The following is a 15,344-nucleotide window of genomic DNA, read 5'->3' on the forward strand; positions in this document are numbered from 1 at the left end:
AATTATCCCAAGGTTGAATAGTGTGTTATTATCAATTTTTTTACATTCCCACTGATCGTTTCTGTCTCGCAAACTATAACTTACAGGTCGTGTGGCTTACCTAAAACAGAGACGGCAGAGATCCACCCGCCGAGGAGAGAGAGTACCACTGGTGCGGCCGCCATGTTCCTGCCGCCAAGCAGGTACTCCTGTGTGGAGGCTTTACCACGGCTTCTGACGGCGCTGACGACCCCGATGCCAATGGACGCCACCAGCATGAGGATGAAGAGTGTGTAGTCGACGGTTGTGAACTTTCCCTGTGGCTCTCCCTCCACTGTAGTTGTTGCCTCCTCTGTGCCTTCCATTTTACACGCAGGAAAATCTTCCGCGCACTTCTGGAAAACACCAACAGTTCATCTGATGGAGGATGTGATGGTAATTTTAAATGTTTTGTAGGGCATTTAGCTTTTCTTATTGGAAATACGAATGTTGACATTAAATTTGATCTAAAAAAGAGTCTAAATTTGTTAAACTGTCGATCTGATATTATAACTGAATAGATCTGATTTCAAATAGATATTTGGTTCTTGTTTGGTGTCTGTGGGCTCTGTTACAGCCAGTTCAGAAGCGTTTGAAGTCAGGACTATTACTGCACTTCACAATTTTGAAAATAAAGAGTACACTTGAGAATATGTCTACTGCAATTATATACATCATGTTCTTGGAAATGACTGTGACATTATGTTTAGCCAACCTTTCGGTGCTTTGTCTCATGATAGATGGATTAACAAGATGGAGGCTCATGGTACCGGTGCTCTCTTAAATTGGATAAGGGCATAGTTAATTCATAGGAAATAAGAGTTAAACTAAATGGAGTTAAAAGAGTGGGAACCTCCATAAAGAGTGCTCCTAGGGCTCCGTCCTGGGACCTCTGTTGTTTACCATGTGTATAATCGAATTAGATTCAGGATTGGGCAGCAATATTTGCAAATTTGCATACGATACAAAAATTGGGCATTTGAAAAAGAATGATTGGCAAATGTAGTTTAATGTTGACCATTTTTTAGTGTTCTGAGGCTAGGAAATGATAAAATTATCAGATATCAGCTGTATAGTTTTGAAATTGTAAAGTTTGAATTCGAAAAAATGTTCTTGGAATACTGATAAGTAGACCTTCAGAGCCAAAAAAGTCCAAACACAAGTGCTCGGAACTGCAAATTGGGTACTGGAATTTATTTCAAGAGGCGTTAACAATGAAACCTTTATTGCTATTCTTCAGCTGTATCTTGTTCGTTTTTTGGCCGGAATTTTACGTTGTTAATTTTTTGGGGGTGAGGTGACAAAACACGAATCAACTACATTGCGTGTTTTATCTTCTTGCTTCTGTGTTGTTTCGGGGTCTTAAAGTGGGTAGAATGTAATTATGTGTTAATTGGCTGTTGATTGCTGTATTGATTTTTCGATGTGTAGGGCCTCGCTGATGTCGCGTCTCCCGTTGTCGTTGTATCTATCAATAATTTCTGTGTTGCTTGTTAAGATTTCTTAAGATTTAGAAATCCAACATCGACTCTTATGGCTGGAATCTTATGGCTAGATCCAAGCCATAAATCAGGAGCGCTCCACCACAGACTCCCTCGTGTCCTGCCTTGAGAGCCCCACACGCCAGGTGTTCACCGGTCGCTTGTCCACCACCCGCAAACCCCCCATTATTCCGCCGGCTGATTGTTTACTCCTGCTGATTGAAGATTGAACTCCTGCTACCCGCCAGCGTGACGTCACCCACGGGTGTATATATAAGCGACGGCCGGCGACACAGCAAATGTCTCCGCTCGAGCTCACCATAGCCCGTGCTACATGCCCCGCTCATCTGCCAGGTAAGTTACGGGCTCACCATAGCCCGTGCTACTTGGAACTTGTTCTGAGTAGCTGAATCTATAACAACAACAACAGACACAGCAAGCAGAGGACTCCTGGTGCGACACAGCAAGCAGACGAGTCCCTGGTGTGACACAGCAAGCAGACGACTCCTGGTGTGACACAGGAAGCAGACGACTCCTGATGCGACACAGCAAGCAGACGACTCTTGGTGTGACACAGCAAGCAGACGACTCCTGGTGTGACACAGCAAGCAGACGAGTCCTGGAACGACACAGCAAGCAGATGAGTCCTGGTGCGACACAGCAAGCAGACGACTCGTGATGCGACACAGCAAGCAGACGACTGTAGTGCGACACAGCAAGCAGACGACTCCTGGTGCGACACAGCAAGCAGACGACTCCTGGTGTGACACAGCAAGCAGACGACTCCTGGTGCGACACAGCAAGCAGACGACTGTGGTGCGACACAGCAAGCAGACGACTCCTGGTGCGACACAGCAAGCAGACGACTGTGGTGCGACACAGCAAGCAGACGTCTCCTGGTGCGACACAGCAAGCAAACTACTCCTGGTGCGACACAGCAAGCAGACGTTTCCTGGTGCGACACAGCAAGCAGACGACTCCTGGTGTGACACAGCAAGCAGACGACTCCTGGTGCGACACAGCAAGCAAACTACTCCTGGTGCGACACAGCAAGCAGACGACTCCTGGTGTGACACAGCAAGCAGACGACTCCTGGTGTGACACAGCAAGCAGACGACTCCTGGTGCGACACAGCAAGCAGACGACTCCTGGTGCGACACAGCAAGCAGACGACTCCTGGTGTGACACAGCAAGCAGACGACTCCTGGTGCGACACAGCAAGCAGACGACTCCTGGTGCGACACAGCAAGCAGACGACTCCTGGTGCGACACAGCAAGCAGACGACTCCTGGTGTGACACAGCAAGCAGACGACTCCTGGTGCGACGCAGCAAGCAGACGACTCCTGGTGTGACACAGCAAGCAGACGACTCCTGGTGCGACACAGCAAGCAGACGACTCCTGGTGTGACACAGCAAGCAGACGACTCCTGGTGCGACACAGCAAGCAAACTACTCCTGGTGCGACACAGCAAGCAGACGACTCTTGGTACGACACAGCAAGCAGACGACTTCTGGTGCGTCACAGCAAGCAGACGACTCTTGGTGCGACACAGCAAGCAGACGACTCCTGGTGCGACACAGCAAGCAGACGAGTCCCTGGTATGACACAGCAAGCAGACGACTCTTGGTGCGACACAGCAAGCAGACGACTCCTGGTGTGACACAGCAAGCAGACGAGTCCCTGGTATGACACAGCAAGCAGACGACTCCTGGTGTGACACAGCAAGCAGACGACTCCTGGTGCGACACAGCAAGCAAACTACTCCTGGTGCGACACAGCAAGCAGACGACTCTTGGTACGACACAGCAAGCAGACGACTTCTGGTGCGACACAGCAAGCAGACGACTCCTGGTGCGACACAGCAAGCAAACTACTCCTGGTGCGACACAGCAAGCAGACGACTCTTGGTACGACACAGCAAGCAGACGACTTCTGGTGCGTCACAGCAAGCAGACGACTCTTGGTGCGACACAGCAAGCAGACGACTCCTGGTGCGACACAGCAAGCAGACGAGTCCCTGGTATGACACAGCAAGCAGACGACTCTTGGTGCGACACAGCAAGCAGACGACTCCTGGTGTGACACAGCAAGCAGACGAGTCCCTGGTATGACACAGCAAGCAGACGACTCCTGGTGTGACACAGCAAGCAGACGACTCCTGGTGCGACACAGCAAGCAAACTACTCCTGGTGCGACACAGCAAGCAGACGACTCTTGGTACGACACAGCAAGCAGACGACTTCTGGTGCGTCACAGCAAGCAGACGACTCTTGGTGCGACACAGCAAGCAGACGACTCCTGGTGCGACACAGCAAGCAGACGAGTCCCTGGTATGACACAGCAAGCAGACGACTCTTGGTGCGACACAGCAAGCAGACGACTCCTGGTGTGACACAGCAAGCAGACGAGTCCCTGGTATGACACAGCAAGCAGACGACTCCTGGTGTGACACAGCAAGCAGACGACTCCTGGTGCGACACAGCAAGCAAACTACTCCTGGTGCGACACAGCAAGCAGACGACTCTTGGTACGACACAGCAAGCAGACGACTTCTGGTGCGACACAGCAAGCAGACGACTCCTGGTGCGACACAGCAAGCAAACTACTCCTGGTGCGACACAGCAAGCAGACGACTCTTGGTACGACACAGCAAGCAGACGACTTCTGGTGCGTCACAGCAAGCAGACGACTCTTGGTGCGACACAGCAAGCAGACGACTCCTGGTGCGACACAGCAAGCAGACGAGTCCCTGGTATGACACAGCAAGCAGACGACTCTTGGTGCGACACAGCAAGCAGACGACTCCTGGTATGACACAGCAAGCAGACGAGTCCCTGGTATGACACAGCAAGCAGACGACTCCTGGTGTGACACAGCAAGCAGACGACTCCTGGTGCGACACAGCAAGCAGACGACTCCTGGTGCGACACAGCAAGCAGACGACTCCTGGTGCGACACAGCAAGCAGACGACTCCTGGTGTGACACAGCAAGCAGACGACTCCTGGTGCGACGCAGCAAGCAGACGACTCCTGGTGTGACACAGCAAGCAGACGACTCCTGGTGCGACACAGCAAGCAGACGACTCCTGGTGTGACACAGCAAGCAGACGACTCCTGGTGCGACACAGCAAGCAAACTACTCCTGGTGCGACACAGCAAGCAGACGACTCTTGGTACGACACAGCAAGCAGACGACTTCTGGTGCGTCACAGCAAGCAGACGACTCTTGGTGCGACACAGCAAGCAGACGACTCCTGGTGCGACACAGCAAGCAGACGAGTCCCTGGTATGACACAGCAAGCAGACGACTCTTGGTGCGACACAGCAAGCAGACGACTCCTGGTGTGACACAGCAAGCAGACGAGTCCCTGGTATGACACAGCAAGCAGACGACTCCTGGTGTGACACAGCAAGCAGACGACTCCTGGTGCGACACAGCAAGCAAACTACTCCTGGTGCGACACAGCAAGCAGACGACTCTTGGTACGACACAGCAAGCAGACGACTTCTGGTGCGACACAGCAAGCAGACGACTCCTGGTGCGACACAGCAAGCAAACTACTCCTGGTGCGACACAGCAAGCAGACGACTCTTGGTACGACACAGCAAGCAGACGACTTCTGGTGCGTCACAGCAAGCAGACGACTCTTGGTGCGACACAGCAAGCAGACGACTCCTGGTGCGACACAGCAAGCAGACGAGTCCCTGGTATGACACAGCAAGCAGACGACTCTTGGTGCGACACAGCAAGCAGACGACTCCTGGTGTGACACAGCAAGCAGACGAGTCCCTGGTATGACACAGCAAGCAGACGACTCCTGGTGTGACACAGCAAGCAGACGACTCCTGGTGCGACACAGCAAGCAAACTACTCCTGGTGCGACACAGCAAGCAGACGACTCTTGGTACGACACAGCAAGCAGACGACTTCTGGTGCGTCACAGCAAGCAGACGACTCTTGGTGCGACACAGCAAGCAGACGACTCCTGTGCGACACAGCAAGCAGACGAGTCCCTGGTATGACACAGCAAGCAGACGACTCTTGGTGCGACACAGCAAGCAGACGACTCCTGGTGTGACACAGCAAGCAGACGAGTCCCTGGTATGACACAGCAAGCAGACGACTCCTGGTGTGACACAGCAAGCAGACGACTCCTGGTGCGACACAGCAAGCAAACTACTCCTGGTGCGACACAGCAAGCAGACGACTCTTGGTACGACACAGCAAGCAGACGACTTCTGGTGCGACACAGCAAGCAGACGACTCCTGGTGCGACACAGCAAGCAAACTACTCCTGGTGCGACACAGCAAGCAGACGACTCTTGGTACGACACAGCAAGCAGACGACTTCTGGTGCGTCACAGCAAGCAGACGACTCTTGGTGCGACACAGCAAGCAGACGACTCCTGGTGCGACACAGCAAGCAGACGAGTCCTGGTATGACACAGCAAGCAGACGACTCTTGGTGCGACACAGCAAGCAGACGACTCCTGGTGTGACACAGCAAGCAGACGAGTCCCTGGTATGACACAGCAAGCAGACGACTCCTGGTGTGACACAGCAAGCAGACGACTCCTGGTGCGACACAGCAAGCAAACTACTCCTGGTGCGACACAGCAAGCAGACGACTCTTGGTACGACACAGCAAGCAGACGACTTCTGGTGCGTCACAGCAAGCAGACGACTCTTGGTGCGACACAGCAAGCAGACGACTCCTGGTGCGACACAGCAAGCAGACGAGTCCCTGGTATGACACAGCAAGCAGACGACTCTTGGTGCGACACAGCAAGCAGACGACTCCTGGTGTGACACAGCAAGCAGACGAGTCCCTGGTATGACACAGCAAGCAGACGACTCCTGGTGTGACACAGCAAGCAGACGACTCCTGGTGCGACACAGCAAGCAAACTACTCCTGGTGCGACACAGCAAGCAGACGACTCTTGGTACGACACAGCAAGCAGACGACTTCTGGTGCGACACAGCAAGCAGACGACTCCTGGTGCGACACAGCAAGCAAACTACTCCTGGTGCGACACAGCAAGCAGACGACTCTTGGTACGACACAGCAAGCAGACGACTTCTGGTGCGTCACAGCAAGCAGACGACTCTTGGTGCGACACAGCAAGCAGACGACTCCTGGTGCGACACAGCAAGCAGACGAGTCCCTGGTATGACACAGCAAGCAGACGACTCCTTGGTGTGACAACAGCAAGCAGACGGACTCCTGGTGCGACACAGCAAGCAAACGACTCCTGGTGCCCCCGACACAGGCCAAGCAAGACGACTCTTGGTACGGACACAGCAAGCAGACGACTTCTGGTGCTGTCCACAGCAAGCAGACGACTCTTGCGTGCGACACAGCAAGCAGACGACTCCTGGTGCGACACAGCAAGCAGACGAGTCCCTGGTATGACACAGCAAGCAGACGACTCCCTTGGTGCGACACAGCAAGCAGACGACTCCTGGTGCTGACACAGCAAGCAGACGAGTCCCTGGTATGACACAGCAAGCAGACGACTCCTGGTGTGACACCAGCAAGCAGACGACTCCTGGCTGCGACACAGCAAGCAAGACTACTCCTGGTGCGACACAGCAAGCAGACGACTCTTGGTACGACACAGCAAGCAGACGACTTCTGGTGCGACACAGCAAGCAGACGACTCCTGGTGCGACACAGCAAGCAAACTACTCCTGGTGCGGACACAGCAAGCAGACGACTCTTGGTACGACACAGCAAGCAGACGACTTCTGGTGCGTCACAGCAAGCAGACGACTCTTGGTGCGACACAGCAAGCAGACGACTCCTGGTGCGACACAGCAAGCAGACGAGTCCCTGGTATGACACAGCAAGCAGACGACTCTTGGTGCGACACAGCAAGCAGACGACTCCTGGTGTGACACAGCAAGCAGACGAGTCCCTGGTATGACACAGCAAGCAGACGACTCCTGGTGTGACACAGCAAGCAGACGACTCCTGGTGCGACACAGCAAGCAAACTACTCCTGGTGCGACACAGCAAGCAGACGACTCTTGGTACGACACAGCAAGCAGACGACTTCTGGTGCGACACAGCAAGCAGACGACTCCTGGTGCGACACAGCAAGCAAACTACTCCTGGTGCGACACAGCAAGCAGACGACTCTTGGTACGACACAGCAAGCAGACGACTTCTGGTGCGTCACAGCAAGCAGACGACTCTTGGTGCGACACAGCAAGCAGACGACTCCTGGTGCGACACAGCAAGCAGACGAGTCCCTGGTATGACACAGCAAGCAGACGACTCTTGGTGCGACACAGCAAGCAGACGACTCCTGGTGTGACACAGCAAGCAGACGAGTCCCTGGTATGACACAGCAAGCAGACGACTCCTGGTGTGACACAGCAAGCAGACGACTCCTGGTGCGACACAGCAAGCAAACTACTCCTGGTGCGACACAGCAAGCAGACGACTCTTGGTACGACACAGCAAGCAGACGACTTCTGGTGCGTCACAGCAAGCAGACGACTCTTGGTGCGACACAGCAAGCAGACGACTCCTGGTGCGACACAGCAAGCAGACGAGTCCCTGGTATGACACAGCAAGCAGACGACTCTTGGTGCGACACAGCAAGCAGACGACTCCTGGTGTGACACAGCAAGCAGACGAGTCCCTGGTATGACACAGCAAGCAGACGACTCCTGGTGTGACACAGCAAGCAGACGACTCCTGGTGCGACACAGCAAGCAAACTACTCCTGGTGCGACACAGCAAGCAGACGACTCTTGGTACGACACAGCAAGCAGACGACTTCTGGTGCGACACAGCAAGCAGACGACTCCTGGTGCGACACAGCAAGCAAACTACTCCTGGTGCGACACAGCAAGCAGACGACTCTTGGTACGACACAGCAAGCAGACGACTTCTGGTGCGTCACAGCAAGCAGACGACTCTTGGTGCGACACAGCAAGCAGACGACTCCTGGTGCGACACAGCAAGCAGACGAGTCCCTGGTATGACACAGCAAGCAGACGACTCTTGGTGCGACACAGCAAGCAGACGACTCCTGGTGTAACACAGCAAGCAGACGAGTCCCTGGTATGACACAGCAAGCAGACGACTCCTGGTGTGACACAGCAAGCAGACGACTCCTGGTGCGACACAGCAAGCAGACGAGTCCCTGGTGTGACACAGCAAGCAGACGACTCCTGGTGTGACACAGCAAGCAGACGACTCCTGATGCGACACAGCAAGCAGACGACTCTTGGTGTGACACAGCAAGCAGACGACTCCTGGTGTGACACAGCAAGCAGACGAGTCCTGGAACGACACAGCAAGCAGATGAGTCCTGGTGCGACACAGCAAGCAGACGACTCCTGATGCGACACAGCAAGCAGACGACTGTAGTGCGACACAGCAAGCAGACGACTCCTGGTGCGACACAGCAAGCAGACGACTCCTGGTGTGACACAGCAAGCAGACGACTCCTGGTGCGACACAGCAAGCAGACGACTGTGGTGCGACACAGCAAGCAGACGACTCCTGGTGCGACACAGCAAGCAGACGACTGTGGTGCGACACAGCAAGCAGACGTCTCCTGGTGCGACACAGCAAGCAAACTACTCCTGGTGCGACACAGCAAGCAGACGTCTCCTGGTGCGACACAGCAAGCAGACGACTCCTGGTGTGACACAGCAAGCAGACGACTCCTGGTGCGACACAGCAAGCAAACTACCCCTGGTGCGACACAGCAAGCAGACGACTCCTGGTGTGACACAGCAAGCAGACGACTCCTGGTGTGACACAGCAAGCAGACGACTCCTGGTGCGACACAGCAAGCAGACGACTCCTGGTGCGACACAGCAAGCAGACGACTCCTGGTGTGACACAGCAAGCAGACGACTCCTGGTGCGACACAGCAAGCAGACGACTCCTGGTGCGACACAGCAAGCAGACGACTCCTGGTGCGACACAGCAAGCAGACGACTCCTGGTGTGACACAGCAAGCAGACGACTCCTGGTGCGACGCAGCAAGCAGACGACTCCTGGTGTGACACAGCAAGCAGACGGCTCCTGGTGCGACACAGCAAGCAGACGACTCCTGGTGTGACACAGCAAGCAGACGACTCCTGGTGCGACACAGCAAGCAAACTACTCCTGGTGCGACACAGCAAGCAGACGACTCTTGGTACGACACAGCAAGCAGACGACTTCTGGTGCGTCACAGCAAGCAGACGACTCTTGGTGCGACACAGCAAGCAGACGACTCCTGGTGCGACACAGCAAGCAGACGAGTCCCTGGTATGACACAGCAAGCAGACGACTCTTGGTGCGACACAGCAAGCAGACGACTCCTGGTGTGACACAGCAAGCAGACGAGTCCCTGGTATGACACAGCAAGCAGACGACTCCTGGTGTGACACAGCAAGCAGACGACTCCTGGTGCGACACAGCAAGCAAACTACTCATGGTGCGACACAGCAAGCAGACGACTCTTGGTACGACACAGCAAGCAGACGACTTCTGGTGCGACACAGCAAGCAGACGACTCCTGGTGCGACACAGCAAGCAAACTACTCCTGGTGCGACACAGCAAGCAGACGACTCTTGGTACGACACAGCAAGCAGACGACTTCTGGTGCGTCACAGCAAGCAGACGACTCTTGGTGCGACACAGCAAGCAGACGACTCCTGGTGCGACACAACAAGCAGACGAGTCCCTGGTATGACACAGCAAGCAGACGACTCTTGGTGCGACACAGCAAGCAGACGACTCCTGGTGTGACACAGCAAGCAGACGAGTCCCTGGTATGACACAGCAAGCAGACGACTCCTGGTGTGACACAGCAAGCAGACGACTCCTGGTGCGACACAGCAAGCAAACTACTCCTGGTGCGACACAGCAAGCAGACGACTCTTGGTACGACACAGCAAGCAGACGACTTCTGGTGCGACACAGCAAGCAGACGACTCCTGGTGCGACACAGCAAGCAGACGAGTCCTGGTGCAACACAGCAAGCAGACGACTCTTGGTACGACACAGCAAGCAGACGACTCTTGGTGCGACACAGCAAGCAGACGACTGTGGTGCGACACAGCAAGCAGACGACTCTTGGTACGACACAGCAAGCAGACGACTTCTGGTGCGACACAGCAAGCAGACGACTCTTGGTGCGACACAGCAAGCAGACGACTCTTGGTACGACACAGCAAGCAGACGACTTCTGGTGCGACACAGCAAGCAGACGACTCTTGGTGCGACACAGCAAGCAGACGACTGTGGTGCGACACAGGAAGCAGACGACTGTGGTGCGACACAGCAAGCAGACGACTCTTGGTGCGACACAGCAAGCAGACGACTCTTGGTGCGACTCAGCAAGCAGACGACTGTGGTGCGACACAGCAAGCAGACGACTGTGGTGCGACACAGCAAGCAGACGACTGTGGTGCGTCACAGCAAGCAGACGACTCTTGGTGCGACACAGCAAGCAGACGACTGTGGTGCGACACAGCAAGCAGACGTCTCCTGGTGTGGCACAGCAAGCAAACTACTCCTGGTGCGACAGAGCAAGCAGACGACTCCTGGTGCGACACAGCAAGCAGACGAGTCCTGGTGCGACACAGCAAGCAGACGACTCCTGGTTCGACACTGCAAGCAAACTACTCCTGGTGCGACACAGCAAGCAGACGACTGTGGTGCGACACAGCAAGCAGAGGACTCCTGGTACGACACAGCAAGCAGACGACTCCTGGTGCGACACAGCAAGCAGACGACTCCTGGTGCGACACAGCAAGCAGACGAGTCCTGGTGCGACACAGGAAGCAGACGACTCTTGGTACGACACAGCAAGCAGACGACTTCTGGTGCGTCACAGCAAGCAGACGACTCTTGGTACGACACAGCAAGCAGACGACTCCTGGTGCGACACAACAAGCAGACGACTCCTGGTGTCACACAGCAAGCAGACTACTCCTGGTGTGACACAGCAAGCAGACGACTCCTGGTGCGACACAGCAAGCAGACGACTCCTGGTGTGGCACAGCAAGCAGACGACTCCTGGTGTGACACAGCAAGCAGACGACTCCTGGTGTGACACAGCAAGCAGACGACTCTTGGTGCGACACAGCAAGCAGACGACTCCTGGTGTGACACAGCAAGCAGACGACTCCTGGTGCGACACAGCAAGCAGACGACTCCTGGTGTGACACAGCAAGCAGACGACTCCTGGTGTGACACAGCAAGCAGACGACTCCTGGTGTGACACAGCAAGCAGACGACTCCTGGTGTGACAGGTACTGTAGTGGTAGATCCCCAGGCACAGGTACTGTAGTGGTAGATCCCCAGGGACTGGTACTGTAGTGGTAGATCCCCAGGCACAGGTACTGTAGTGGTAGATCCCCGGGGACTGGTACTGTAGTGGTAGATCCCCAGACGCAGGTACTGTAGTGGTAGATCCCCAGGCACAGGTACTGTAGTGGTAGATCCCCAAGCACAGGTACTGTAGTGGTAAATCCCCAGGCACAGGTACTGTAGTGGTAGATCCCCAGGCACAGGTACAGTAGTGGTAGATCCCCAGGCACAGGTACTGTAGTGGTAGATCCCTAGGCACAGGTACTGTAGTGGTAGATCCCCAGGCACAGGTACTGTAGTGATAGATCCCCAGGGACTGGTACTGTAGTGGTAGATCCCCAGACGCAGGTACTGTAGTGGTAGATCCCCAGGCACAGGTACTGTAGTGGTAGATCCCCAGGCACAGGTACTGTAGTGGTAGATCCCTAGGCACAGGTACTGTAGTGGTAGATCCCCAGGCACAGGTACTGTAGTGGTAGATCCCTAGGCACAGGTACTGTAATGGTAGATCCCCTGGCACAGGTACTGTAGTGGTAGATCCCCCAAAGATATCCCTGATTCCACCTGGAGGAACCATTTTTCGACCTCCGTTGGAGGGGAATGAATTTCTCCAGGCCTAGGAGTGTCTCAGGCATTAGGTAGGGCAGCGAATCGTTCCTCACTACGTGGAGATGTCATGAGGAAGTCAAAAAGAAAGAGGCAATGGAGGCAGCTTTCAGAGAGGGAGGGACAGTGGACCGAGGCACCGACAGCAGGCACAGAAGAACACTGCTATTGAGGCTACACCACGTGCTTCTACCAGCAAGACAGCGGACTTAATGGACCTAGAGAGGACAGCATCAGTCTCACACCAGCCAGTCAGACAATGCTTCTCTGTCCACAACCCAGCTACACGACGACAGTATGAGACATGAGAGGACAGTACCAGTCACACACCAACCAGTGTCAGACAATGTACCTCTCTCCACAGCTCAGTCACAGGAAAACATTATAAGACAGGAGAGGACACCACCAGTCTCACACCAGACATCGTCAGACTACACATCTTCCACAATTCAAGATAATGCAGACAGACCCCTTTCCTACAGCATATGGAGTAGTAGCGGCAAAATGAACAACCAGAGCTCAAACTTTCCATCACAGTCAACCTGGAAGGATAAATTATAATGACTCCACGAGACCAACAGACTGTAAACTACTTGAAAAAGTAACAGCCCTGCAAGGGAAACCTGTATGCTTAGAAAAGCTGGCCACTTCAGGAAGACGCACACGAGTCGTGCTTTTTGGGATACCCAATCGACTTTCCACTAGAACCAGTACAAGAACACAAGCAAATCCTGAATGCGGAATGATGCTGCACAAAAGTAGACAAAGTAGCGACACATCAGGTTCTGGTGACCGTCATGGGACATATGCCAGAAACATTCAATCTTGGAAATTCTGGAATATACCGACAGAGACCATAGTTCCGGAACCCCACCTGCGCTGATTCAGGTGTCAGAAATATGGCCACCATCAATCACGCTGCACCGGACAGGAGAGATGCGGAGTGTGCAGCCTGAGACATCCGACCAAAGACTATAGCCAAGCATAAGGCAAACCAGACCACAACAGCCAAATGTCCAAATTGTGGAGGCAAACATCATGCCTAAAGCCCAACCTGCTCTGCACGGAAAAAAAAGTGCAGACAGCTCAGACCAGGATAAACACACAGACCAGCACTACATACACCAACACCAGCACCAACGACTGCAACACTCGTGCACAGTCACAACACACACCCACTCTCACAGAATAAAATTTCCTGAAGCTATCAACTCCAAGTCAGAAAATACACAAAAATACTGCAAAATTACAACAAAAGCAAAAAAGCCAAAAGCCATTACTTTCGGAATCAACACAACAAATATACAGTATTATCAAGGTCCAGCTGAAAAACATCGTGAAGATTATAGCAGACCATTATCAATTGCCTACAGATGAAGCAGAATGCCTCACAACAACAGACTCAAGAAATCACTTGGGTAACAATGGACAAGATCGTGCAGTAGACCACAGTTACACAAGAAATAGACCGTCTGAGACAAGACGAAGCACAAGAGGACAACTGCAGCCGCAGCTTAACAGCAGCTCTGCGAGAAGTACCTGAAATTACACTTTTCAACTCTAGGAAACCTACTCACATTCAAAGGGGTTCCTTTGATCTTACATTAATCTCAATAGCACTCAAGCATCAGGCGAAGTGGGAAGTTGACCCGGTGATCACCAGTGACCACTATGCTACTGTCACAACACTAAATGCCTCACTAAGTGTTACATATTTCTTGTTTCATGTTTTACTTAGGCAAAGTATGAGTATTTATGACTCGTATGGTCGCTTCAGTAAGATTATGCCCCATGTGTTTAACAACTTCTGCTCTGTTGAATCTAAATTGAAATCTTATTTGGTTTGTAACTGTGCACTGTTTTAAATAATGTTCCAGTGGTCTGTCGGGTATTTCTCCACAGTGCTGACATTTCCTCTCATCTTCTGGAACCTGTAAGCCTATTTCCCATGCACATGGATCCAAGCCTGATGCGATGTAAGTGCACTTCTGTTGTTCTACTGCTCACTTTCATCAAACTAAGTGGTTCGTAGCTGGTTGAATTCTTGTACCAACCCACAGATCCTGATGTTGCAACTGTTGTGTTGTGGTCACTGTACATCTTCTGCATTGCTCTGTTTCTAATTACTTTCATAATCTGTTATAGACTCTGTGGTATGTAAATGTCTACATTTCTTCTCTTAGTTGCAAGTTTTGCAGCTTCTGAAATCTTATTTCCTATTCTTCCCACGTGACTTGGAACCTAGTTGATAAGTACCCGATGGCCTTGACGTTTGAGTGTTTGCATTAATGATATGACATTTGTGACCAGGTGGATGTTATCACGTATGTGTTCTTATTGCAAGGTTTCAATGGCAGTTCTTGAATCTGTATGTATGATTATATGTTGTCGGTGTTCAGCAAGAGCTTGTTCCAAAATCTCTCGAATGGCTAGCATCTCTGTAAAGTTGAACACTCCTTTGAGAGTCTCGAACTAACTATAGAATTTCCTGCCCCAGGATGCGTACCTCGTCCTCTTGTCCTCCGCAAGTCTGGTCTCCTTGCGTCGTGCGTCGATTTCCAGGTCAAGAAAAGTGAGCGAGGTGCACGGGCCCTCAATCTTGTGTGGGGCCAGGGGGACGCCCAGCCTTACGAAGAGGGAGATAAACGTCTGTAAACCCCCGTGTAGGACTTGCCTTAACTGCAGCTCCAGTTTCTTGTCCCTGCTGGTCTCCTGATCCATTTGTGAAGTATGTGAAGCTGTCAGAGGTCAAGTTTGCTTCCATATGCATCTTTGCAATATTATATAGCAGATGAGGATTAGACTGGTTCTTTTTTCTTCAAGAGCAATAATCTTAAAATCTGCTGGCAGCAATTCCTAAAGAGCTTGCATAACGAAGTCTGCATGTATTTCGTCGACACCCCTCTC

At 52.9% G+C, this 15,344-nt stretch overlaps 1 pseudogene; it reads right to left on the bottom strand.

Moving 5' to 3' along the window:
* The window catches only part of LOC138353543 (sodium-coupled monocarboxylate transporter 1-like), a 176,358-nt pseudogene that overhangs the window by 119,529 nt on the left and 41,485 nt on the right, over window positions 1–15,344 (bottom strand).

Source organism: Procambarus clarkii, chromosome 58 (genome assembly GCF_040958095.1).
Source record: "Procambarus clarkii isolate CNS0578487 chromosome 58, FALCON_Pclarkii_2.0, whole genome shotgun sequence".
NCBI lineage: Eukaryota > Metazoa > Arthropoda > Malacostraca > Decapoda > Cambaridae > Procambarus > Procambarus clarkii.